Below are 26,294 nucleotides of genomic sequence, written 5' to 3' on the forward strand. Positions count from 1 at the left end.
AGTCTTTATAAGTTGAGATGACAATTATAATTGTGGTAACATCGCCAAGGAAATCGCCAGCTTTGTCACATTTTTATCATTTATTTAAGAACTTATTCAACACAAAACGCCCATTTCCCTCCGCAGTTGACTGTGCTCTTGTGAAAACGAAAGTATTATCTCTACCGCACTGACCTATCTCACTGTGACGTCAGCCCCACGGTGCGTTCAGGTACAGCAAAAAGTGTCCGCCACATTAAAATCCGATTCGTTACATTAGTTACAGGAATGATTATTAATTATTATTATTATTATTATTATTATGATTTTTATTCATAACTTATTTGTTTTGCTATGTTTAATTGCCATTTTTAATAGTACCAGCAGTATTTATTAAGGATTTAGGGTAGGTTTTTGGGCTGTGGAACGAATTAATGGACTTATAATGTATTCCTATGGGAAAACATACGACCATTTCGAGGTCCTGGAACGAATTAACTTCGATTGTAGAGGTACCACTGTATTTGGAATCTGTCTTTACACGGGATAAAAGATTGCACCAGTCTTGAACTGGCTGCCGATTTTGGTGCATTTTGAAGTATTCTAAGGGGGTCAAATTGAGCTCAAATGGACTGCGGAACAAAGAATAACTATAATAATGATAATAAAACTGAGGAACCACAATAAGTTACCTAAAAAAACATTGTCACCTGCATGTCCATACTGTTCAGTTATGAATGTGTTCTGAGTCAAATAAAATCAAATCAACTTTTATTTGTTTAGACCAAATCACAACAAGGAGAAAACAAAACTTTTTTTTTGCCCCCCCAGGTAAGGTTAATGCCCACCCACACCTGGCATCCTGGTAACACCACTGAGTCGGGCAATCAATATTTATACAAAGAATATCCTGTAATAATATTACAGTAGAGAGAGAAAAACACTGATGATCCATGCAGTCTGCTCTAGTATTCAGCCTTGTGTTTGTTGTCCCTGTTGCGTTTTTCTCATTCTGAATCTTCAAATATGGCCAAACCTATATGGCTATATGCCACAGGCTTCCTCTGGATCTGCAATATCACTTGAAAGATCTACAAATAAACCAGAATTGCTTATAAACATTTCCTCATCCATTGGGCTCAATGCCAAATCTGCTGAAATCGCTCATCCTGTGACGCCATCACCAAGATGGAGGCGCCAGAGCCATAGGCGGAGTTTGACTTTGGACAGGGGGGTCATAAAATGTTGATTAGCCCGAAACGCAGTGTCAGCAATAAAATGAACTTATTATTATTACTATAGTTATAATAATAAGTTGAAAGTTGGCATTTTTTGCTTTCCATCATGTTTGAGAGGAATTTTAAATCAGGCTGCTTAGGACAGCTATAATTTTCGCCAAGATCGTCATCCAATGAATATTGTACACCCGCCGGTGGTGGCTTTGTTGTACAATTAGCGTCTTTAGTGGGGCAAATTTAGACTCCGCTTACCATTTTGGCGGGTCTGTCTGGCGTTTCATGGTGCACATTTTCAATCCTTGGTTCTTGCTCAATAGTTGTTGTCGCTTTTGAAATACATGCCCCCCTGGCCCCTCCTTAACTCCGCATATGGCCAGAGTGCTATAATGACAGGAGGCGCTAACCAGCAGATTTAAATGGGCATTTCTCGTCATCCGCGCTATGCTCAATTGTTGTATATAATGAAATCATCTCAATATACAGTGCCTTGCAAAAGTATTCGGCCCCCTTGAATCTTGCAACCTTTCGCCACATTTCAGGCTTCAAACATAAAGATATGAAATTTAATTTTTTTGTCAAGAATCAACAACAAGTGGGACACAATCGTGAAGTGGAACAACATTTATTGGATAATTTAAACTTTTTTAACAAATAAAAAACTGAAAAGTGGGGCGTGCAATATTATTCGGCCCCTTTACTTTCAGAGCAGCAAACTCACTCCAGAAGTTCAGTGAGGATCTCTGAATGATCCAATGTTGTCCTAAATGACCGATGATGATAAATAGAATCCACCTGTGTGTAATCAAGTCTCCGTATAAATGCACCTGCTCTGTGATAGTCTCAGGGTTCTGTTTAAAGTGCAGAGAGCATTATGAAAACCAAGGAACACACCAGGCAGGTCCGAGATACTGTTGTGGAGAAGTTTAAAGCCGGATTTGGATACAAAAAGATTTCCCAAGCTTTAAACATCTCAAGGAGCACTGTGCAAGCCATCATATTGAAATGGAAGGAGCATCAGACCACTGCAAATCTACCAAGACCCGGCCGTCCTTCCAAACTTTCGTCTCAGACAAGGAGAAAACTGATCAGAGATGCAGCCAAGAGGCCCATGATCACTCTGGATGAACTGCAGAGATCTACAGCTGAGGTGGGAGAGTCTGTCCATAGGACAACAATCAGTCGTACACTGCACAAATCTCGCCTTTATGGAAGAGTGGCAAGAAGAAAGCCATTTCTCAAAGATATATCCATAAAAAGTCTCGTTTAAAGTTTGCCACAAGCCACCTGGGAGACACACCAAACATGTGGAAGAGGGTGCTCTGGTCAGATGAAACCAAAATTAAACTTTTTGGCCGCAATGCAAAACGATATGTTTGGCGTAAAAGCAACGCAGCTCATCACCCTGAACACACCATCCCCACTGTCAAACATGGTGGTGGCAGCATCATGGTTTGGGCCTGCTTTTCTTCAGCAGGGACAGGGAAGATGGTTAAAATTGACGGGAAGATGGATGCAGCCAAATACAGGAACATTCTGGAGGAAAACCTGTTGGTATCTGCACAAGACCTGAGACTGGGATGGAGATTTATCTTCCAACAGGACAATGATCCAAAACATAAAGCCAAATCTACAATGGAATGGTTCAAAAATAAACGTATCCAGGTGTTAGAATGGCAAAGTCAAAGTCCAGACCTGAATCCAATTGAGAATCTGTGGAAAGAGCTGAAGACTGCTGTTCACAAACACTCTCGATCCAACCTCACAGAGCTCGAGCTGTTTTGCAAGGAAGAATGGGCAAGAATGTCAGTCTCTTGATGTGCAAAACTAATAGAAACATACCCCAAGTGACTTGCAGCTGTAATTGGAGCAAAAGGTGGCGCTACAAAGTATTAACGCAAGGGGGCCGAATAATATTGCACGCCCCACTTTTCAGTTTTTTATTTGTTAAAAAAGTTTAAAATATCCAATAAATTTTGTTCCACTTCACGATTGTGTCCCACTTGTTGTTGATTCTTGACAAAAAATTAAAATGTTATTATCTTTATGTTTGAAGCCTGAAATGTGGCGAAAGGTTGCAAGGTTCAAGGGGGCCGAATACTTTTGCAAGGCACTGTATGATATTGATTCCAATAATAATGCAATTTAAGATTTCATTCATATGTCATATACACTTTAATGCACGGATCATAAAAACAAGGATTACCGTATTGTCCGCACTATAAGACGCACCTAAAAGCTTTCCATTTTCTCAAAAGCCAACAGTGCGCCTTATAATTAGATGCGCCTTATATGGGGATTAATGTTGGTCAATAATCCTTTAAATGGCGTCCTCATGCATGAAGTCATTCTTTAAATCTGCTGTTGACCACTTTAGGAAAAAAAAATACGTGAATTTTTGCGTATTGGCAGACATGAGCAAGTGGCAGCACTGAGACAATGAGCTTGAGCAACTAAACAATGTGCCATTTTAGTAACCATGGTGACATCAGTATGAAATCCACATTATTCTATCTCAGATGATGAATCAGTGAGGAATCTGAACAGATTTTAAGAATGCATTCGTAAAGAAGGACGCCACTTAGAGAACGTCATTTCTAAAAAGTGAAAATTCCATCATTGGTTCTTAATTGGCATGGCTTAAGGTTGCAATTCCTATAAATAAAATATTTTTTTCTGCCATCACTCTTGTTTTTATTGGATTGTTAAAATGTTCCCGTTTTGTTGTTGTTGTTTTCGGGGGGGGGCACCCTGTATATGGATCAATAATGGTTACTCAAGGCATTCCCTTTAGTGCAGCTCCATCTTGTGCAGGGGTCAGCAACCCGCGGCTCTTTAACGCTGCCCTAGTGGCTCCCGAGAGCTTTTCCAAAAATGTTTGAAAATCGAAAAAGATGGGGGAAAGAAATATATTTTTAGTTTTAATATGGTTTCTGTAGGAGGAAAAACATGACACAAACAATCTTCTATTTCATTAATATTGTAATAAAGTTAAACTTGAGGCGGCATCGTACAACAGAGTAGTCATATGGTGCGTCATTCTCTATAGATTCACTGCAGAGAAAATAAACATATACTGTATTTTCCGCACTATAAGGCGCATCGGAATATAAGGTGCACCTTCAATGAGTGGCGCATTTTAAAAGTATTTTCAAGTAAAGGGAGAAATGCATTACAGTGTATTACAAAAGTGAGTACACCCCTCACATTTCTGCAGATATTTAAGTATATCTTTTCATGGGACAACACTGACAAAATGACACTTTGACACAATGAAAAGTAGTCTGTGTGCAGCTTATATAATAGAGTTCATTTATTTTCCCCTCAAAATAACTCAAAATATAGCCATTAATATCTAAACCCTAGGCAACAAAAGTGAGTACACCCCTTGGAAAAAAAACGTACATCCCTAAATGTCCAAATTGAGTACTGCTTGTCATTTTCCCTCCAAAATGTCATGTGACTCGTTACAGGAGTGCTGTCAGCATTGCTGCAGAGATTGAAGAGGTGGGGGGTCAGCCTGTTAGTGCTCAGACCATATGCCGCACTCTACATCAAATTGGCAGTGTTGTGCATGAACGCGTTCAATGACTGATCGTTCATGAACACGTTCATATTTTGGGCGAATGTGAATTGAACGCATCATATTTCTGTCTCATGAACGTTACTGTGAAAGCGCTCATTCTAGCGGTTGTGAGCGGTGCTCATAACTTCGTTCATGAGTTCATCACATTTAGAGCCTTACCGACAAAACTGCATATAAAGCCATAGCTTAAAAACACACAATAAAAAAATTAATCTTAATAGCGGAAAATTATCCAACCTGGCAACCCAAGCTGCCTGTCACGGATGTATTGTTTAAGCAAATACGTCATCACAACAATGGCAGCATGGACACAGAAGCTGGCAGCTCTCGAAACCCGGCCCGCTCAGAGCAACTTTCTACACAGTACCAGCATTTAAAAGAGTTTACGAAAAAGTCAGTACCGACCCGGATGGCAAAAATATAACGTTTACTTGTAAACTTTGTCCACCTGGATTGAAGAAGACCGTCCGTACGTCGGTAACGTCTTTAGCCAACCTTAAACGGCACATCGAAATAAAGCATGCGACAAGCCTTAAAGAAAACATATGGAAAACATAAGGATTTGAAATTGAATATGAAGATGAATCTGACATATAGTTTCAGTGTTAAAAAGGATACATGAATTGCTGTCTGTGGGTCTATATGGACACTGCCAATAATAGCTTGCAACAATTTATGGCGAACAAAAAGAACTGAACTACAAAAGTTCATTTTTTGGAACCATGAACTTTAGTTCAAAATTTTGAATTATGAACTATGAACTGAACAGTTCATTTTAAAATTTGTGAACTGCAATTTGAACTAATTCATGTAGAAAATGAACTTTCCCAACACTGCAAATTGATGTGCATGGCTGTCACCCCAGGAGGAAGCCTCTTCTGAAAACGGTACACAAGAAAGCCTGCCCGTCTCATCAGACCATAGGACATGGTTCCAGTAATCCATGTGCTTTGTTGACATGTCTTCAGCAAACTGTTTGTGGGCTTTCTTGTGTACCGTCTTCAGTGTTTTGTTTTGTTTTTTTTGTTTTGTTTTTTTGTGTGTTTATTTATTTTAACATCATATTCATCTTCCAATTTGCAAATATGGTCTGAAAAATAAACAAAAATCCAGGAAAAGTTTTTTATTAACCCATACATCTCCAAATAACACATTGCAATACCGTGAAAGCGCAGTATTTTTTCTCAAGGTTATTGTACCGTCAAAATCTCGTACCGGCACATGCCTACCCATGATGAACTAATATTGATCCATATATAAGGCACATCTGATTATAAGGCGCATTGTCGACTTTTGCAAAAACTGAAGGCTTTCAGGTGCGCCTTATAGTGCGAAAAATATGGTAATCATGAAGGCTGTATTTGTAGCCAATTTGGTCATTTTGATAGATAGATACATACATCATGTGTTGCCTTCATTATAAGGCTTTCAATTTTTTGCGGCTCCAGACATACTGTATTTGTTTTTTTCTCCAATTTGGCTCTTTCAAGATTTTGAGTTGCTCTAGTGAACTAGTGGATGCATAACGCAACCTCAACCACTACTAGTACTGCGCCTTATAATGCGCCCTATATATGACAACAGTTTTAAAACAAGCCATTCATTGAAGGTAAGTCTTATACTCCGATGCGCCCTACTGTATAGTGCCAAAAATACGATACATATTTTTGTTTAGATGACATGTAGAGTCCTAAACTCAACCTGACAGAAATACATTTGAAATGAATTAGGATAGTAACTCGGAGCAACATCAATGTATAATTGCTTCTAATAGAGAGGTCAAAGAATTCACATACTTACCACTAAACCTTGAAGAAGGCTTTCCCAGAATAACTGCCTGTTTTTGTGGTTTGTGAAAAATCTGGAGAAAAAAAAAAGACTATCATTTAAGATAATTTTAAGAAGGTGTTAATTTATATATATTTTTTTTTTTAAGGAGAGATCTTGAGAGAGTTGTCGAAATGTGTTTGTATTCAGGAGAGTAGGCCATGCCGCATTGAAAGCTCACACTCATTCCCTCTCCCTTGTAATATTGTCAGTGAGAAACAGCACATTCAAATTCACCAACAAGTAGAGCGAAATAAAGAAGAGAGGCTTAGCCAGAGAGAAGCCGGGAGGATTTGTGTGTCTGTGTATTCCTCTGTCTCAGTAGCTGAACAGCATCTCACACTGCATCTCAACTACATGACAGAGGGTGTCAGCAGCAAGGGACTTGAACCAGTGACCAGAAACAATCCCCAGGCAGGCATTATAGTTCTACTTTTTCACATACAGTCACACTCCATCCCTCAAAATCCAACCTTCTTCTCTTTTAAATTAAATTGGCAAACAGCAAAATATTCCGTTCCAGGACAAATCGAGGCTTAAAAGTATCTCTTTGATTGAAACCGTGTTTGGAAAAACCAAAAAGTTATTACAACTCTGATTACAACTAAAGATCTAAAATCATCTTACGGAAATCCACTGGAGCGTAAAGTACCTCAAGGAACTGTGGTGTAATTGGCAGCAAATAACTTTCACTGTGTATCCTGCACCCCGTGAGAACATTTCATATTTTGTTTGTTTATTTTTCTGACAAGGCAGACTTTTTAATATTACAAAACAATATCCTAATAGATTTGTATTACTCGATGGTTATACAGTCTGGCAAGGTCAAGCTCTGTTTTCTACATCTTTACCAGTTATCCGTATTGCACTTGGCATGATTTGTATAAGCTTGTAACTCATAGCGAAAGGGCATTCAATCACCAGTGAAGTAGTTTGGTGGGTAGTGTGGATGAATGCACCAATTCTTATTTACAACCTATTGCTGTCTCACAGCCAGGACACTGTCACAGACATTTACACAAGCATCATATGAGGTGGCTGACTAGCATGTCTTTACCATCTTCCCCAATCTCAGTCATTCTTAATTTATTCAGTACGAATGCTGTGGAATATTAAATAGAGTGCGGCAGAATCTCTTTATCAAATTTTTTAAAACCTTAAAGTGCCTATGACAGGATGGAAAAAGTCTTAAATAGCATTATTATGTGATTTAGAATCATATTTTGAGATGATTTGAATATTTACAACAATTTGGCAAAGCACAGATGATGAGAAATGAGTCTGTTAACCTGCCGTTTAGCTCCTGCCTGTCATTATAGACCCCAATCACGTGACGTCACAACTCCGCCCCCCTGACTGGTGCCGCCATATTGTCCGTCACCTCATCGTGATTACATATTACCGCTACGTACATTCCTCATATTACTGCGTGGTTTTCTGCTTGTTTAAGGAATCACCGCCTAGTAAACGAACCCAAAAACCATCCTGACAATCGTTAACATTGATTAATCAAAATGGTGAAGACGTGTGGCGGTTGGTTGCAGTAACAGAGAAGATAAACGGTCATTTTAGTAGTTGCTGTGTGCCCATTGTTAAAAGGGTAAATCTCTAAAGCAGCAAGGTTTATTTGTCTCGGTCCATGATGCGTTTGTGTCAGCAGACGTCAGACAGCGGCAAAAACATCAATATGATGCCAACGTGATCGCAGACATCAAGGCAAGACAAGCCAAATTTATTTATATTGCACAATTCAACACAAGGCAATTCAAAGTGCTTTACATCACATGAAGATCATAAAAATCACATTTAAATCAATACAACGTAAAAACCAAGACAATCAAAATAGGAAATAAAGTTATACATAAAAATCGCATTTAATCACAAATAGAATAAAAATAAATAAATAAAAATAAAACAAAAACTACTACTGCTAATAATAATTGAAATCAGCAATGGAGATAAGCACAAGAGGATTAGAAAGCAAGTAGATTGAAATATATAGACAGTTATGGATATGCAGAGCTAAACAAAAGCGTTTTTAGCCCTGATTTAAAGGAGCTAAAAGTTTGAGCATACATCAGACGTTCAGGTAACTTGTTCCAGAGGTGAGGAGCATAATAACTAAATGCTGCCTCACCCTGCTTCGTTCTTGGTCTTGGAACATGCAGGAGACCGGTTCCAGACGACCTTAGGGGTCTAGATGTCTCATAGGAATCTAACAAATCAAGCATGTATTTTGGTCCAAGGTCACTAAGTGTTTTGTAGACGAGCAGTAGTATTTTATAGTCTATCCTTTGACTCACTGGAAGCCAGTGTAGCGATTTCAAAACCGGTGTAATGTGGTCTAGCTTTCTTGTATTAGTGAGGACTCTGGCTGCAGCATTCTGTACTAGCTGCAGCTTTCTGACTGATTTTTTTATCAAGACCTGTAAATATACCATTGCAATAGTCCAATCTGCTGAAAATGAATGCATGCATAAGTTTTTCCATGTCTTGTTGAGTCAGAAGCCCCTTAATTCTGGCTATATTTTGTTAGGTGGTAATAAGCAGATTTAGTGACGGACTTTACATGGCTATGTTTTTCTGCTTGTCTAAGGAATCACCGCCTAGTCATCATCAGACGGAGACTACGAAGCTCGTCGCCACGGTCGCGCAGCAAGAAGGTGAGCGCAACAGGTGTTGTGCCGAAAAATAGCCGCCCTGCGTGAAATGTCCCCCCTGACGAGAGCGGCCACACGGAAACGACTTTCTTGTACCGTGAATATGTATTATTTTACACTGCTTGAACTAATAAATGTCATACCTGTGTGATTGTCATTGGGATATGGTCGTGAAAACCTGTAGACTACCGGTAATACATTTCTGTTCAAAGATGGTTATGTGGCCCAGTCCACGATTTGTTACTAAAATATAGTACTAATATTTTGTGTAATTTAATCATTTAAAACTGATCTTACAGTCGTAAATCCATTACTGTAATGCGTCCATGAAAACATTTGATATTTTCACGTCAATGAAGCGTTACAAATAAGCGCTCCCGTCAGGAGGGAACATTTCACGCGGAGCAGCTATTTTTTGGCACAGACCGGCCCGTTGTCCATCAAGTTTCATTTTACAGTCGTGACAACGATGACGCTCAGCTGACTAAATGTCGGTTTATATTCGGGCCGGTGCCGATTTTGGGTACCAGACTCCTCATCGTGACATAAACTGGAGTATGATTGGAAATTTTGTGTTCTCAGGATGAGCTCTGATGCACGGGACGGGACCGGGCGGGAGGAAACATCGGTTTGGGCATCAAATACGAATCTGGCGACTGGATCGACCGAAGCTTTTCCAAATAACGGCTTTTATGCAACTCATCCAATGAGTTTACAGCGTATGAAAGCACCGGGGCTTCCATAATTTGCAAGTGAATCCACCTTTAGAAACTACGATTATTGACAATACGGACACACAATGACGGACATTATGGCGGCACAATAGAGCGACCACGTGATTGTGTGACATTGGTGATTGGGGTCTATAGACCCTACTCACCAGTGTCACAGAATGACGTGTCGTTGTATCCGGCCGCCATATTGTCCGTCTTTGTTTATCCGTATTCTCAATGGTTTCAATTTGTCGTGCAATTTATAGTGCAATTCATGGAAGCCCCGGTGCTTTCAGACGCTGTAAACTCATTGGATGCGTTGCATAAAAGGCGTTATGTGGAAAAGCTTCAGTCTATCCATTCGCCAGATCCATATTTGATGCCTAAATCGATATTTTTCGACCCGCTGTCTTCGCCCTCTCTGCCTGACATCTGCTACCCTGATATCTACAACTATCTTTTCCACAGAAACTCGACCTATTCTCACGAAACTTTGAAAAACATTAAGAGCAGCACTCTAAGCAACATTACCCTGTGTGATTTCTAAAATGGCGACAATAAAAAAAAAAAAAAAAAGTTGACTGCAATGGCCGACGCTTCAAGGATAGGTGGATATTGGACTATTTCTTCAATAAAACACGCAACAACTGAGTCTGCCTCATTTGCAAAGAGACAGTCGCTGTTTTCAAAGAGTTCGATGTGACGCGATAATATTACCGAACAAGACACGCTGACATGTACAACATTACAGGGAAGATACGCAGCGAGAAATTATAGCAACTTGAAGCTAGTTTCATTTCACAGCAGCAGTATTTCGCAAGAGCCCGAGTGTCGAAAGAGAACGCCACAAAGACGAGACTGTTGAAATTATGAATTTAAAAAAATAATAAAGCAAATGTGACGCACAGAAGGGCTTCTAACATTTGTTTAAATATATTGTTCTATGTAAATCAGCCAAGGTAGCCCCCCGCATTTTTACCACACCAAATCTGGCCCCCTTTGCAAAAAGTTTGGACACACCTGTTTAACTAATGATCCATAGACGAGGCCAGCTTCTTTCACTGTGTACCAGCTAAATATTATTCAAAATTTAATGATGGTGGAAGAAATAAGCATCTTGAATTTGAAACTGTATGTTGTCGGCGATTAGCCTCGCAATGATCTTAATTGTGGTTGTCAGCCCAAAACCCTCTAAATATATATTAAATGCATTTTACCAGATATAAAATGACTACTACATAATCCGTGGTAATCGTTTGGAGCCCAGTTTTCTCGTCGAATTGCAGCAGTCCATCTCGCTCTCTCCCCGGGTCTCTCGGAATACAGTAGAACTTCAAGTCTCTCCGTCTATCTTCTCTGTTATTGCAACCAACCGCCACACACGCCTTCACCATTTTGAATATTAACGTTAACGAGCAGAAAAACACGCCATAATAGGAGGAATTTACGTAGCGGTAATGCGTCAAAACGACAAGTAGACGGACAACATGGCGCGGAGGCGTGGTTGTGACGTCATGTGAGTAGGGTCTATAGCCATAGGCGGATCTACTATTCAGGCGAAGTAGACGATCGCCTTAGAGGCCCCCAACCAGTAGGGGGCCCCAAACTAGCTGCCCTTGCCCCAACAAGCAATGGCTTGGGCCACCGGAGCCAGCAGCACCCCCAACTATTCGTCATGTATAATTATGTCAGGATACCAAACAAACAAATAACAAAACAAAAAAGAAAGCCATTTAAATGCTGCATTTATCTCTGCCCCCTAGGGATGGGAATTGATAGGATTTTTACGATTCCGATTCCATTATCGATATTGCTTAACGATTCGATTCTTTATCGATTCTCTTATCGATTCTAATTTGGGGGAAAAGAAGAACAAACGTTTTGATTGCCATCGAGTTTGTTTAATCAGAAGTCACAACCTTACAAATTCACAACAAAGTCAAAAGAGGCCCAAAGCCTCAATATTAACTGTGGCAATAAGTGGCAAATGCACAAGAATGTGTAACATTTTACTGAAACATTTTTCCAATAGAAATAAAAAATATTGGTATGTATTGGCATATAGGTCGTTGGTCTGCCGTTAGCAATATGTGTTAAACTTGCAGGGGTCCCCAAACTTTTTCCAGTGAGGGCCGCATAACTTTTCCCTTCTCTGATGAGGGGCCGGGGTCAGTTTGTAACAGAAAAAGTGTGACGATTGCAGGAGTGCCTAAATGTAAAAAAATATTGTTTTGCAGAAAGCCACAATCAAATAACCCTTTCTGGATATTTCACGGAACAAAAGTAAATAAAATAAAAATAATGGAAAATGAATGAATAATAATATAATATAATAATAATTAATAATAATAACACTATTAATCAAATAGATAATAACCAAATAACCCTCTCTGAGTTCTTCACAGAAAAAGGCCAGAAATTAAATAACACTATTAAGTGAAAAAAAAAATGCTCTCTGGTATTGTTCAGGGGGCCGGACCAAATGTTGGGGCGGGCTGTATTCGGCCCGCGGGCCGTAGTTTGGGGACCCCTGTTAAAGCGTATTATTTACCAGTATATTGAAATGCATGCCTTTTAGTTTTTATGGTGCTTTCACGCTCAATTTGGGGCGCCCTTGCACTTCCTCACGTGAAGAAGAACGCGCTCACGTGAAGAAGAAGAAATGCCGCATCCAAGGCGAGTGAGTGAGTTAGTGAGAGAGGGAAGCAATGCGACGACCCTACGTTCTTTGTTAATGCTTGTAAAATATCTACAGAGGCAACGCCTGTATGTATCATCTCTTGTGTTGTTGTTGTTGTGTGTTTCAACTCGCGATCGGACACTTAAATCCAGTTGTGTAGTGGTTTGAACGATGTGCTAATGCTAGCGAACGCATGCTAACTGTTTTGTTATGACTGAATTAGGAGCTAATCATCGCTGATTTACGTTGATGCAAACCTGTTTGTTATTGGGGACGAAATTGATTTGTTTCATTTTTATTTTCAGTTTCACTCTTCAAGTGATGGTTGAATAAAGTCAGCAAATTATACCAACGGCTTCTGTATCGTCATTTCGGAGTTTAGCTAGCTGTATAGCTGTCTCGGTGAGCACAGTGCAGTCTATTCCCTCCCGATGCAGTTATCTCCACCTTGCAAAGATTGCAAGTCGTTTTGTTGTAATTTTTCCTCGTGAAGTGAAGACACACTTTCGAGCGTTTGAACCTACGTGCTATCATTGTTATGTTTACGGCTGCAATGCTCGTGCTTCGTGCTAAACCATCTTAACCTTTCATTTTCACCCTCTTTCCTGGTGAAGTGTAGCCAAACTTTGGAGCGGGTGGTTCTTGGCGTCATGCTAGTTTGATGCGTTTGGACAACAAGACAGTCACAACGCAATATGCGTCTTAAGGACTCGTTAAAGGGATCGTTAAGGCTTTTTCATTGTGATGTCGAGGCCTTGAAACACTAGGAACCGGTTCCGAATTGGAATCGGGTTTCGATTCCCATCCCTACTCCCCCCACACACGCACTACAATGGACTGTTTCACGACGACGGACTGAGTATCAGTCGCTTAGCTTCATCTAGCGCCGTTTATAATCGCTTAGCTCCGCTTAGCTGTTCGTTAGCTTCACTTAGCCCTCCCGCAGTTTTGACGCCACTAAGCTCGCTATTTTTACAGCTCACTTGCTACTTTGCACGTCCGCTATCGTTTATTTCGAACACATGAGTGAACATGCTCTCCATGAGAGCCAAAGTGCAGTGAGGGAGAAGGCCTCTAATGCCTCGTTTAACTTTCTTCTTCTTCTTCACACCGAACATAAAATACACGACAGCACACTGTGTGGCGAAACGATGTAGTGCAGTTCCAATCAGTCATACAATAACACTCAACAGCTGATTAACAGCAAAAGCACGTCATGTTCGTCATATAAATAATGATTTCTGGAGTAAATCCCACATACTTCAGAATTAATATTATAATATGTTGAGTAAATAATACATAATACAGATTCTACACTAAGAATAGCTTTCAAATGACACTCTTCATGACAAATATGATTGGCAATGAATAATTATTATAATTATTATACTACTATTATATATAGTAGTGTACTATAATAATATTGCTAGAATTGTGTTCTGAATGTCTTTACTTTCCATTCTTTTGCACTAGTAAATGCTATCAGCATTTAACCTCATTGTTTATCTGCGATTAATTATTGTTATTTACATGATCATTTGTACTTTAATAAAGAATTTAAGTGTTCCAAAATAGTTTTGTGAATTAATAAGAGTCAACAAAAATTTCATTGCTAAATTAGTAAAAAAAAAAAAAAAAGAAAATTATTAGATTATTCGATTAATCGTAAAACTAGTCGTCTGACTTATCAGGGAAAAATTTGTTGTTTAGGACAGCACTAGTGTACCAGAACATATTTCCTCCACACCCTTCTCACCTTTTAAACCCCTGACCCATGAAGAGGGCCCTGGATATGTTCGCCTTAGGCCCCAAAATTGCCAAGTCCGCCACTGATTATAGCGCTCTAGCATCCCCAACAGGAGGATGACGTCGGCAGGGTCATGGTTTCATCTGATCTAGAATTCAACCCATTGAGGGGGAATTATTCAGAACAAGGAAAATGTGACAAAGAGAGCCGCAAAATGTCATTTTTTTCAATCTCTCTACTCCAATATTTTTACAGGATATTCTTTTTATCAAAGTATTTTTCCCCAATTGATTAATAAATGGTATGATCATCCCATAGCAAAGCACAATTGAAGATGAGATCTTGTTCATGTCTCATTTACATTTCTGAAAAGTGAATCACCAATAATCGAGACCAGGGTGGTTTTCTCACTTTTCTCAAATTTGTCTCACGAGAAGTAAGTCTCATATACCCCTTTCCCACTGGCCAAAAAGCCCATGTCAACCCATTAACAATCGGCTTTTGGTGGCAGTGGGAAAGGTGCAGCGACCCGCCTCGACATCACAATGAAAAAGCCTTAACGATCCCTTTAACGTTTCCTAAAGACGCAGATTGCATAGTGACGTGTCTTGTTGTCCAGACGCATCAAACTAGCATGGCGCCAAGAACCACTCGCTCCAAAGTTTGGCTACACTTCACCAGGAAAGAGGGTGAAAATGAAAGGTTATGATGGTTTAGCACGAGCATTGCAGCCGTAAACATAAAAATGACAGCATGTAGGTTGTAATGCTCGAAAGTGTGTCATCGATTCACGAGGAAAAATTACAACAAAGCGACTTGCAGTCATTGCAAGGTGGAGATAACTGCATTGGGAGGGAATACGACTGTACTGTCCTCACCGAGACGCTAAGGCTCAGTCCTGGCTATACAGCTAGCTGAACTTCCAAATGACAATGCAGAAGACGTTGGTATAATTTGCTGACTTTATTCAACCATCACTTGAAGAGTGAAACTAAAAATAGAAATGAAACAAATCAATTTGGAGTCTCAATAACAACCAGGTTTGCATCAGCGATGATTACCTGCTAATACAGTAATAGCAAACGGTTAGCATGCGTTCGCTAGCATTTGCACATCGTTCAAACCACTACACAATTGGATTTAAGTGTCCGATCACGAGTGGAAACACACAACAACAACACAACACAAAAGATGATACATACAGGCGTTGCCTCTGTAGATATTTTACAAACATTAACAAAAGAGACTCGTGGCGGTGTTTCCCTCTCTCAGTAACTCGCTCACTTGCTTGGATGCGGCACTTCTTCTTCGCATGTAAGCGCGGTCTTCTTCACGTGAGTGTGTTCTTCGTCGCGTGAGGAAGCGCAAGGGCGCCCCGACTTAGCGTGAAAGCACCATAAAAACTAAAAGGCATGCATTTCAATATAATGGTAAATAATACACATATATTGCCAAAGGCAGAACAATGACCTATATGCCAATATATACCAATATTTTTTATTTCTATTGGAAAAATGATTCAGTAAAATATTACACATTCTTGTGCATTTGCCACTTATTGCCACAGTTAACATTGAGGCTTTGGGCCTCTTTTGACCTCGTTGTGAATTTGTAAGGTTGTGACTTCTGATTAAACAAACTCGATGCCAATCAAAACGTTTGTTCTTCTTTTTCCCCAAAGTAGAATCGATAAGAGAATCGATAAAGAATCAAATCGTTAAGCAATATCGATAATGGAATCTGAATCGTAAAAATCGTATCAATTCCCATCCCTAATTGTAAGAAAGAGTAGTGCCTGCTCTGACATGTCCAATCACATCTTAATTCATCTCATGCCAAAATCTGAGAAAATATTGGTAATTGGTCAAATAATTAAATAACATCTGGTTCATTTGGTTCATCTTGTACAATGTAAAAATCAGAAATGTGACCGAAAATTTGGCGCCGAAAACTATTGGCCGCTATAGATGCATTATCAGGTTTTGGTTTCGAACACCGAAAGTTTACAACAAAATAGTGTGAAGAACCTTAGTCCTCTTGTTTGATGACGTAATCAAAACAGGCAACATGCTGGCCGACGATGTCTCACTAAAACTGCTGGTTCACAGGCAACATGTCTGCCATTTGGAAGGGTTTTTTTTTCGATGTATGAAAGTAATATATAAGTTATTAAATGAAGCAAAATAAAATAAATTTGCTTCATCGCTGCTACACGCGCTTTCTGAAGTTGCTTTCCATTGATGTGCCGCGTCACATCGAGTACAGTGCTTCTGAGCCCGTGCGTGGCTCAGTGGTAGAGAAGTTGTTCCCCAACCCAGAGGTTGTGAGCTCAATTCTCTGTCCTCATGAATTCATCTAAGTATCCTTGAGCAAGACACTGAAGCCCGCCTTGTTGCGTCACCAGCAGGTAGATGAGGATAGAGTGTCAAAGTGCTATGAGTGCCTGAAAGGTGCTGTACAACTTCATTTTTAATTAAGAGAATTTCTCTTCTCAAATATTGTTAAAATCTGGTTTTCTCAAATCAATCTCCTATGTCTCAATGATGTCTTTGCTCATTTTGACTCATCACTTGCATCACTAAGGGTACCCTTAGGAGCAAAAACTAAGATACAAATAAGCAGAGAATGAGATCAATTTGAGATGATCAAATTCGTCTCACGAGACAGGATTAAGCAACAGATGAGTTAGCTAATAGCTAATTTTTGCTATGGGATGACAAATAACAGGCTTGTGCTAAATGGAATATTAATTATTACATTTATTCAGTACATGGGAAAATTACTCCCTAATGGTCAAAACTGTCCAATTCTTGCACCTCCTGAACGCTATTTTATGTTAGTCCCGCTTTTGTCATTTCCCTGCCCCGGCTTCAGAGAGCGTAAACAAACCAGGAGCCGTGACAGCTAGCCGACATGCTAACCCGAACCAAGTGATGTTTCAAAGTGTTATTCTCGCCTTTTGAAGCGAAAAACCACACAAAACTACCCCGGCTCATTTCACACGACGGCGGGGTTGTTGATTGCTTTCTCTGATCGGCAAACCGCCCGGCGGCGAGCAAGTTACAGCTCGTTGTTCCCCTGCTGCGGGCTGGAGAGCTCATTTGCCGGGGAAGCAGCTGGAAAATGACCGCCGGACAAACTGGCCGAGGTCGCAGGAGCGCGTAGCTGCCACATGGTCAACACGAATATGGCGTTAATTAATGCTTGACTACACGGCGAAGACGTAAACAGTGAGAGAGCGGCGTGCAGTTGTTGTGCAGCTAACATGGCAGGATGTGCCTGAGGAGAACTTTTCTACATGTCTGTCCATGATCAAACGTAAGTAAATAGTCCTTTATTTAAATATAGTTTGTAGTTTTTACTTTGTAATCGCTGTATTCCAGGCTATTTTTAACACAAAGTTGCCATTTCTGATGGGGTTGAAAAGTGGACAGAACACCGGGCCCACGAATAGGGCAATAAACTCTCAATAAGTATAGCGCTCTCCCGGCGGAAACGCGAAGGACCGAGGGGGGTGTGCGACAAGCCGCGGTCGTCCATCGACTGGCATTCTCGGTGGACAAGGAGCATTGTCAGCCACAATATGACACCTCCATATTAAAACGCGTGCCATGATCCCAGTATTTGACATAATGCAAAGTATGATGTTTACCCACTTCCTCATAATTCCAGTGGTCCCACAGTTGTAGGACTTGTTTTAGCCATTCTCCGACGGTTAACTGGAACTTTTTGAAACCCCAAAAGGCTCACACGCCTCTCCCTGGTGAAGCAACAAATCCCTGCAGCACATTTGGCTGGCGTGATACGAAAAATAAACGAATTAATCCGCTGAATCGGCAGTCCATCTGCATGCTATAAAGCAATGCTGTATTGTTAGATGCTGACCCGGGTGACGTCACTTTCGCATTCGTCCTAAACCCGACACTGAAGCCGGAAGTCACTTATTTTCATGGCGCGGGATTCAAAAATTGAATAAATAAAACAATTGCTTCCACACTCATCCAAGCGGTCCATTTCATTCAGGAGCATAAAATACCGCGTGAAATATGAAATAAACATGCTTTCATGTGTCATAGGCACTTCAACTACAATAAATGCAAGCACAAGACAGTAACATGTAACCAAGTTTAATTGTCACAAGTGCAGAGTTGGGTAGGGTAGCCAAAATTTTTACTCAAGTAAGAGTAGCGTAACTTCTAAATAATATTACTCAAGTCAAAGTAAAAGTAGTCATCATCCAAAATGTACTCAAGTACAAGTGAAAAAGTATTCGTTGAAAAGAATACTCAAGTAATGAGTAACATTGTTAGAAACTGCTTACAATGTCAGATTTTTTAAAATATTTTATCTCAGCAGAAGTTCATCTATATCAATCTTCTAGATTATTTTCTGTCTCACCCCCCACACCAGGAAGACATAAACGTTTCGCGCCCCGCCAACTCTCTGCCGCCACTGTAAATAGAATCATTTCTCCATAAATTTATTATTACAAGTACACATCTGTATAATATTGTGTCCTTTTTAATTTTAATGAAAAAACAATATATATCAGCCACATAGCATAACAAAAAGTGTAACATTTTTAACATTGTTTTGTTTGGCAGAAAAGACACAGCGCATCGATTTGCCTGGATTAAAAAAGTCACATCCAAACTGTAAAAATACGCTCAAGGTACATTTTTCGACCAAATACTGTAAAATAAAAATAAAATCAATGAATAATAAGAAACTCAAATTGATTAGTAGCGTTAACTCATGAGGGCGACATGCCAAACAACCAAAAAAAAAACAACAACAAATTAATAGAACAAAAACAACAGTGTCATTGGACAGAGGGACAGTTTTTATTTTTGCCACAGGCAGTATCAGCTCCTTTGCTAAGGTGTGGTGTTTTTTCCACCTTTTATGATGCTAATAGTGCTTGTTAGTTTACTGATGTAACACTTACAAAACGGGATGATTGTTGGCAATATTCGGCACGTTTTTGCTGAAAAAAAATCAAGCGGCTTATTAATGTGATCGGGTCTAATGTCTTTAAGTGACGTCTTACTTGATTTGGTATCTTGCTGTCCGCTGCAAACATTTTTAGTCACTGTAAACCAGGGATATCCAACTCTGATCCTCGAGAGCCCCTATCCGTTAACAAATTATTTATTATTTCTCTGCGGCCCGGTGGCAAAAGCGCCACGGACTGGTACCGGTCCACGGCCCGATGGTTCGGAGATCCCTGCTGTGTTGCTGAGCATATTACATGACCGTATTATGCCAAAAAGAAAATTTAGACCAGAACACTATGACCCATTTCCCGTCCAAAGAGCATGAGTGCCCCTTAGTGGATAAAAAACATTGTTACTCTGAATGGTATAATGAAGTCGTGTTTTTTTGTTGCGACATCTCATTGGTAAAAATGGTAGTGCTACTGTTAGCATTTCTGCCGAAAATAAAGTCAATATGAAAAGTAAAGAGAAAAAATGTAACAACTTTAGTATAGCACAGAGTAACGGAGTGAGAATAGTGTTTCTTCTTCACTTACCTACTCAAGTAAAAGGAAAAGGTATTGTGTGGTAAAACCAGGGGTATCACTAGGCCTGATGCAAAACTAGGGCACAGCACACACTGGTGAGCAAGCTTTTTTTGTTTGTTTGTTTGTTTGTTTGTTTTTTTGGGACTTATCTATCATAAAAAGTGAGAAATAACACTTCAAACTATATATAATCAAACCAAAATAGTTTCTATTTCTAGTTTCTATAAAAAGAAAGTGTTGTTTTTTTGTTTTTCAACCATCAGTATTCAAAATCAAAATTGGGACATCCCTTGTTGATACAGTGTATCACAAAAGTGAGTACACCCCTCGCATTTCTGCAGATATTTAAGTATATCTTTTCATGGGACAACACTGATAAATGACACTTTGACACAGTCAAAAGTAGTCTGTGTGAAGCTTATATAATAGAGTTCATGTATTTTCCTCCTCAAAATATAGCCATTAATATCTAAAACCCTGGCAACAAAAGTGAGTTCACCCCTATGAAAAAAAGTACATCCCTAAGTATCCAAATTAAGTACTGAAAAAAACCCGCAAACAGTTTGCTGATAACATGTCAACAAAGCACATGAATTACTGGAACCATGTCCTATGGTCTGATGAGACGGGCGGGCTTTCTTGTGCACCGTCTTCAGAAAAGGCTTCCTCCTGGGGTGACAGGCATGCACACCAATTTGATGTAGAGTGCGGCGTAAGGTCTGAGCACGAACAGGCTGACCCCCCACCTCTTCAATCTCTGCGCAATGCTGACAGCACTCCTGTAACGAGTCACATGACATAATGGAGGGAAAATGACAAGCAGTACTCAATTTGGACATTTAGGGATGTACGTAGTTTCTATGGGGTGTACTCATTTTTGTTGCCAGGGGTTTGGATATGAATGGCTATAGAGTTATTTTGGGGGGGGGGGAATAAATTAACTCTATTATATAAGCTGCACACAGACTGCTTTTCATTGTGTCAAAGTGTCATTTTGTCAGTGTTGTCCCATGAAAAGATATACTTAAATATCTGCAGAAATGCGAGGTGTGTACTCACTTTTGTGATACACTCTAGTCAATTAACCTCTGCTCATGCTCATCAACTTCCATCTCTCCTTCACCTCTTCCTACACTCCGCTGCTGTACTTTGTGTGGACAGGAATGGGGATATACCACTGTAAGTGTTATGCAATTAATCAGCGTTTCTCAACTGGTATGCAGGTTGTAACCCAAAAGTGGTTTATGTTGTCTAGGTGGGTTACCTATCTTACCTCTCTTAGTCCTCCTTGCTTATTTATCCTTACTGTGAGCAAATAACTTTCTAATATCCATTTGCAAGAGTAATGATGTTTGAGTTAAATAGAAATAAAAGATAATACATATTGTAACAGATTACAAGGACTACAGTAACAAATGAAATGCTTGTAAAAAAGCTGGGAATTATGATGAGCACACATACAAAACTATTAAATCTTATATAATAAAGATAGGCAAGATAGACAAAGCTCTTGAGTGAGACCCTCTCACTCAATTCGCATTTAATGTATTCATAATGAATGAATTGAATTCGTATTGAATTCAATGTATTCATTGCCAGTTAGCAAAAAGACGGCAGCTAATCTGCTACTTCAATTTGCGAACAGAGTAGTTTACCGCAGTTAACTGCCTGATAGGTAAATCATGGGTATAGGCGACCAAACAAACATCAACAGAGAGGTGAAAACGATCAACAAGGACGGGCAGTTTATCTGGCACTAAACTGTAAAGCAGGTGGGAAGATATCATTTGCACCGTTGACTGTATGATTGGCAGTTTGGCACACGCAACGCAATATTGATGCTGCATGTTGTTGGAGTAATAGAATAAATGGATCTCTAACAGATGTCCACAGGTGTCCATTAAACGCGCCAGACAGTGACTCAACTTGTGATGTATCGTTGGAGCATTAAAATAGGCTATCTCTCTTTGTAGCAACCATGTTTTTATCCCACATTATGACTTTACAACACATCAGAACGATTTTCCATCTTTGGAACTCAGATCTCCCAATACACAGGAACACAGTATTTTCCCCTGGAGTGCTGAAGTATCAGAATAGAATAGAATAGAATAGAATAGAATAGAATAGAATAGAATAGAATAGAATAGAATAGAATAGAATAGAATAGAATAGAATAGGTTTTTATTGTCATCGTACAATGTACAACAAGATTGGGGGGAGCTTCTCCTTTACAGTGTAAAGGTAATAAGTTAAATATATATATATATATATATATACACATACATACATACATACATACACATATACACATATAGATAGATAGATAGATAGATAGATAGATAGATAGATAGATAGATAGATAGATAGATAGATAGATAGATAGATAGATAGATAGATAGATAGATAGATAGATAGATAGATAGATAGATAGATAGATAGATAGATAGATAGATAGATAGATAGATAGATAGATAGATAGATAGATAGATAGATAGATAGATAGATAGATAGATAGATAGATAGATAGATAGATCGATCGATCGCCACATTTCAGGCTTCAAACATAAAGATATGAAATTCAATTTTTTTTGTCAAGAATCAACAACAAGTGGGACACAATCGTGAAGTGGAACAACATTTATTGGATAATTTAAACTTTTTTAACAAATAAAAAACTGAAAAGTGGGGCGTGCAATATTATTCGGCCCCCTTGCGTTAATACTTTGTAGCGCCACCTTTTGCTCCAATTACAGCTGCAAGTCGCTTGGGGTATGTTTCTATCAGTTTTGCACATCGAGAGACTGACATTCTTGCCCATTCTTCCTTGCAAAACAGCTCGAGCTCAGTGAGGTTGGATGGAGAGTGTTTGTGAACAGCAGTCTTCGGCTCTTTCCACAGATTCTCGATTGGATTCAGGTCTGGACTTTGACTTGGCCATTCTAACACCTGGATACGTTTATTTTTTAACCATTCCATTGTAGATTTGGCTTTATGTTTTGGATCATTGTCCTGTTGGAAGATAAATCTCCGTCCCAGTCTCAGGTCTTGTGCAGATACTAACAGGTTTTCTTCCAGAATGTTCCTGTATTTGGCTGCATCCATCTTCCCGTCAATTTTAACCATCTTCCCTGTCCCTGCTGATGAAAAGCAGGCCCAAACCATGATGCTGCCACCACCATGTTTGACAGTGGGGATGGTGTGTTCAGGGTGATGAGCTGTGTTGCTTTTACGCCAAACATATCGTTTTGCATTGTGGCCAAAAAGTTCAATTTGGTTTCATCTGACCAGAGCACCTTCTTCCACATGTTTGGTGTGTCTCCCAGGTAGCTTGTGGCAAACTTTAAATGAGACTTTTTATGGATATATCTTTGAGAAATGGCTTTCTTCTTGCCACTCTTCCATAAAGGCCAGATTTGTGCAGTGTACGACTGATTGTTGTCCTATGGACAGACTCTCCCACCTCAGCTGTAGATCTCTGCAGTTCATCCAGAGTGATCATGGGCCTCTTGGCTGCATCTCTGATCAGTTTTCTCCTTGTCTGAGACGAAAGTTTGGAAGGACGGCCGGGTCTTGGTAGATTTGCAGTGGTCTGATGCTCCTTCCATTTCAATATGATGGCTTGCACAGTGCTCCTTGAGATGTTTAAAGCTTGGGAAATCTTTTTGTATCCAAATCCGGCTTTAAACTTCTCCACAACAGTATTTCGGACCCGCCTGGTGTGTTCCTTGGTTTTCATAATGCTCTCTGCACTTTAAACAGAACCCTGAGACTATCACAGAGCAGGTGCATTTATATGGAGACTTGATTACACACAGTTGGATTCTATTTATCATCATCGGTCATTTAGGACAACATTGGATCATTCAGAGATCCTCACTGAACTTCTGGAGTGAGTTTGCTGCACTGAAAGTAAAGGGGCCGAATAATATTGCACGCCCCACTTTTCAGTTTTTTATTTGTTAAAAAAGTTTAAATTATCCAATAAATGTTGTTCCACTTCACGATTGTGTCCCACTTGTTGTTGATTCTTGACAAAAAAAATTGAATTTCATATCTTTATGTTTGAAGCCTGAAATGTGGCGAAAGGTTGCAAGATTCAAGGGGGCCAAATACTTTTGCAAGGCACTGTATATGTATGTGTATATATATATATATATATATATATATATATATATATATATATATATATATATATATATATATATATATATATATATATATATACAGTGGGGAGAACAAGTATTTGATACACTGCCAATGGGAAAACCCAATGTATATATGATAAAAGTAAAAATACACAAAATATATGGGATTCGTAACAACTGAACATTGTGTGTAGTGTTTAGACATCAACGTGATGTGCAATAGGCATCAGAGTGGAAAGAAGGAAAAGAGTCTAGGGGAGATAAAAGAGTTTTTGACAATTTGGGTTAAATGAATGGTACGTGAAGGTAAGGTTGTGCAAATTGTGCCAAAGTTTATATTTTTGTGTGTTAACAATCTTAAAAAACTGTATCTAGCATACTCCAGGGTGCACTCAGTTTTTAACTGTGACAAATGGCATAGAAAATAAATGGAATGTTGCCTTGACATAGCCAACCCAAACAGCATTTTTGGAAACTTGTGTTTGTGTGTTTTACACAAAGGTAAGTATGAAAGCTGTTGCAAAGCTGATGCAAGTCTTACTTCATGTTAACAGTCTGATGACTTGTTTTATAAATACGGCTCATTCAGCTCACAGCTGCAATCATAGTTTCTCCCGGGCATTTTTAAACTGCAATCATGCAAGATGTCCTTAGCCTACACTGAAAAGAAAGTGTTCTTCTGTTTGAACAATTAATTGCTCTTCACTTTCACAAAGTCAACTTCAACATCCTCAAGTGCCAGATGTCTCATCACTACTGAATAATTGCTATTTATATTATTTAGTGAGGGTGCTGTTGAGGGTTTCATTAGTATAGTAAAATTTGCCAGATAGAAACAGATGCTATGCAGTCATTACACTTACGATTACTTAGAATCAGTGGAGCAGGAAGTGCGGCGCTGAGGGCACTGCAGCACCCCCTGGTGGTGGGGAGGAAAAAAAGGGGGGTTTTAGTTGATTCTTTTTGTTGATGTTGTTAACAATAAATAAATAAATAAAACATTGAAACAATAGTGTATTTAACTTGAGTGATTGAATATATATATTGAAAAAGTTTTTATTTTTGTTAATAAGTCCTAAATGATAGTCGTCGAAATACCGATGCAGGCAAATCATCTGTTCTGTTACTATTGGATCTCAGCGCCGCATTCGACACGGTTGATCACAACATACTACTCAGCAGATTGGAACAGTGGGTAGGGCTTACTGACACTATACTTCAGTGGTTCACATCCTATTAACATGATAGGGATTTCTTTGTGTCAATCGGAAACCATCAGTCAGAACGAACCAAATTCACGTGTGGAGTCCCTCAAGGGTCAATTCTTGGACCACTCTTATTTAACATCTATATGCTTCCCTTAGCTCAGATAATGGAACAGTATGACATCTCCTATCATGCCTATGCAGATGACACACAACTGTACATTTCTGTGTCCCCACATGATTATAGTCCCTTAGTCTCCCTGAGTAAATGCATTCATCAAATCAAAGAATGGATGTGCCAGAATTTTCTCCAGTTAAATGTGGAGAAGACAGAGGTGATCATTTTTGGGCCAAAAAAGGAAAGGTCAAAGATAAGCAGGCAACATAGCTCAATGTCACTTACAGCTACAAATCAAGTCAGAAACCTTGGCGTAATTATTGACTCAGACCTAAAATTTGATAGCCATCTAAAGTCCGTCACTAAATCCGCTTACTACCACCTAAAAAATATAACCAGAATTAAGGGGCTTCTGACTCAACAAGACATGGAAAAACTTATGCATGCATTGATTTTCAGCAGATTGGACTATTGCAACGGTATATTTACGGGTCTTGATAAAAAAAATCAGTCAGGAAGCTGCAGCTAGTACAGAATGCTGCAGCCAGAGTCCTCACAAATACAAGGAAGCTGGACCACATTACACCGGTTTTGAAATCGCTACACTGGCTTCCAGTGAGTCAAAGGATAGACTATAAAATACTACTGCTCGTCTACAAAACACTTAATGGCCTTGGACCAAAATGCATGCTTGATTTGTTAGATTCCTATGAGACATCTAGACCCCTAAGGTCGTCTGGAACCGGTCTTCTGCATGTTCCAAGAACAAGAACCAAGCAGGGTGAGGCAGCATTTAGTTATTATGCTCCTCACCTCTGGAACAAGTTACCTGAACGTCTGAATTATGCTCAAACTGTTAGCTCTTTTAAATC

Source organism: Corythoichthys intestinalis, chromosome 8, assembly GCF_030265065.1.
Source record: "Corythoichthys intestinalis isolate RoL2023-P3 chromosome 8, ASM3026506v1, whole genome shotgun sequence".
NCBI lineage: Eukaryota > Metazoa > Chordata > Actinopteri > Syngnathiformes > Syngnathidae > Corythoichthys > Corythoichthys intestinalis.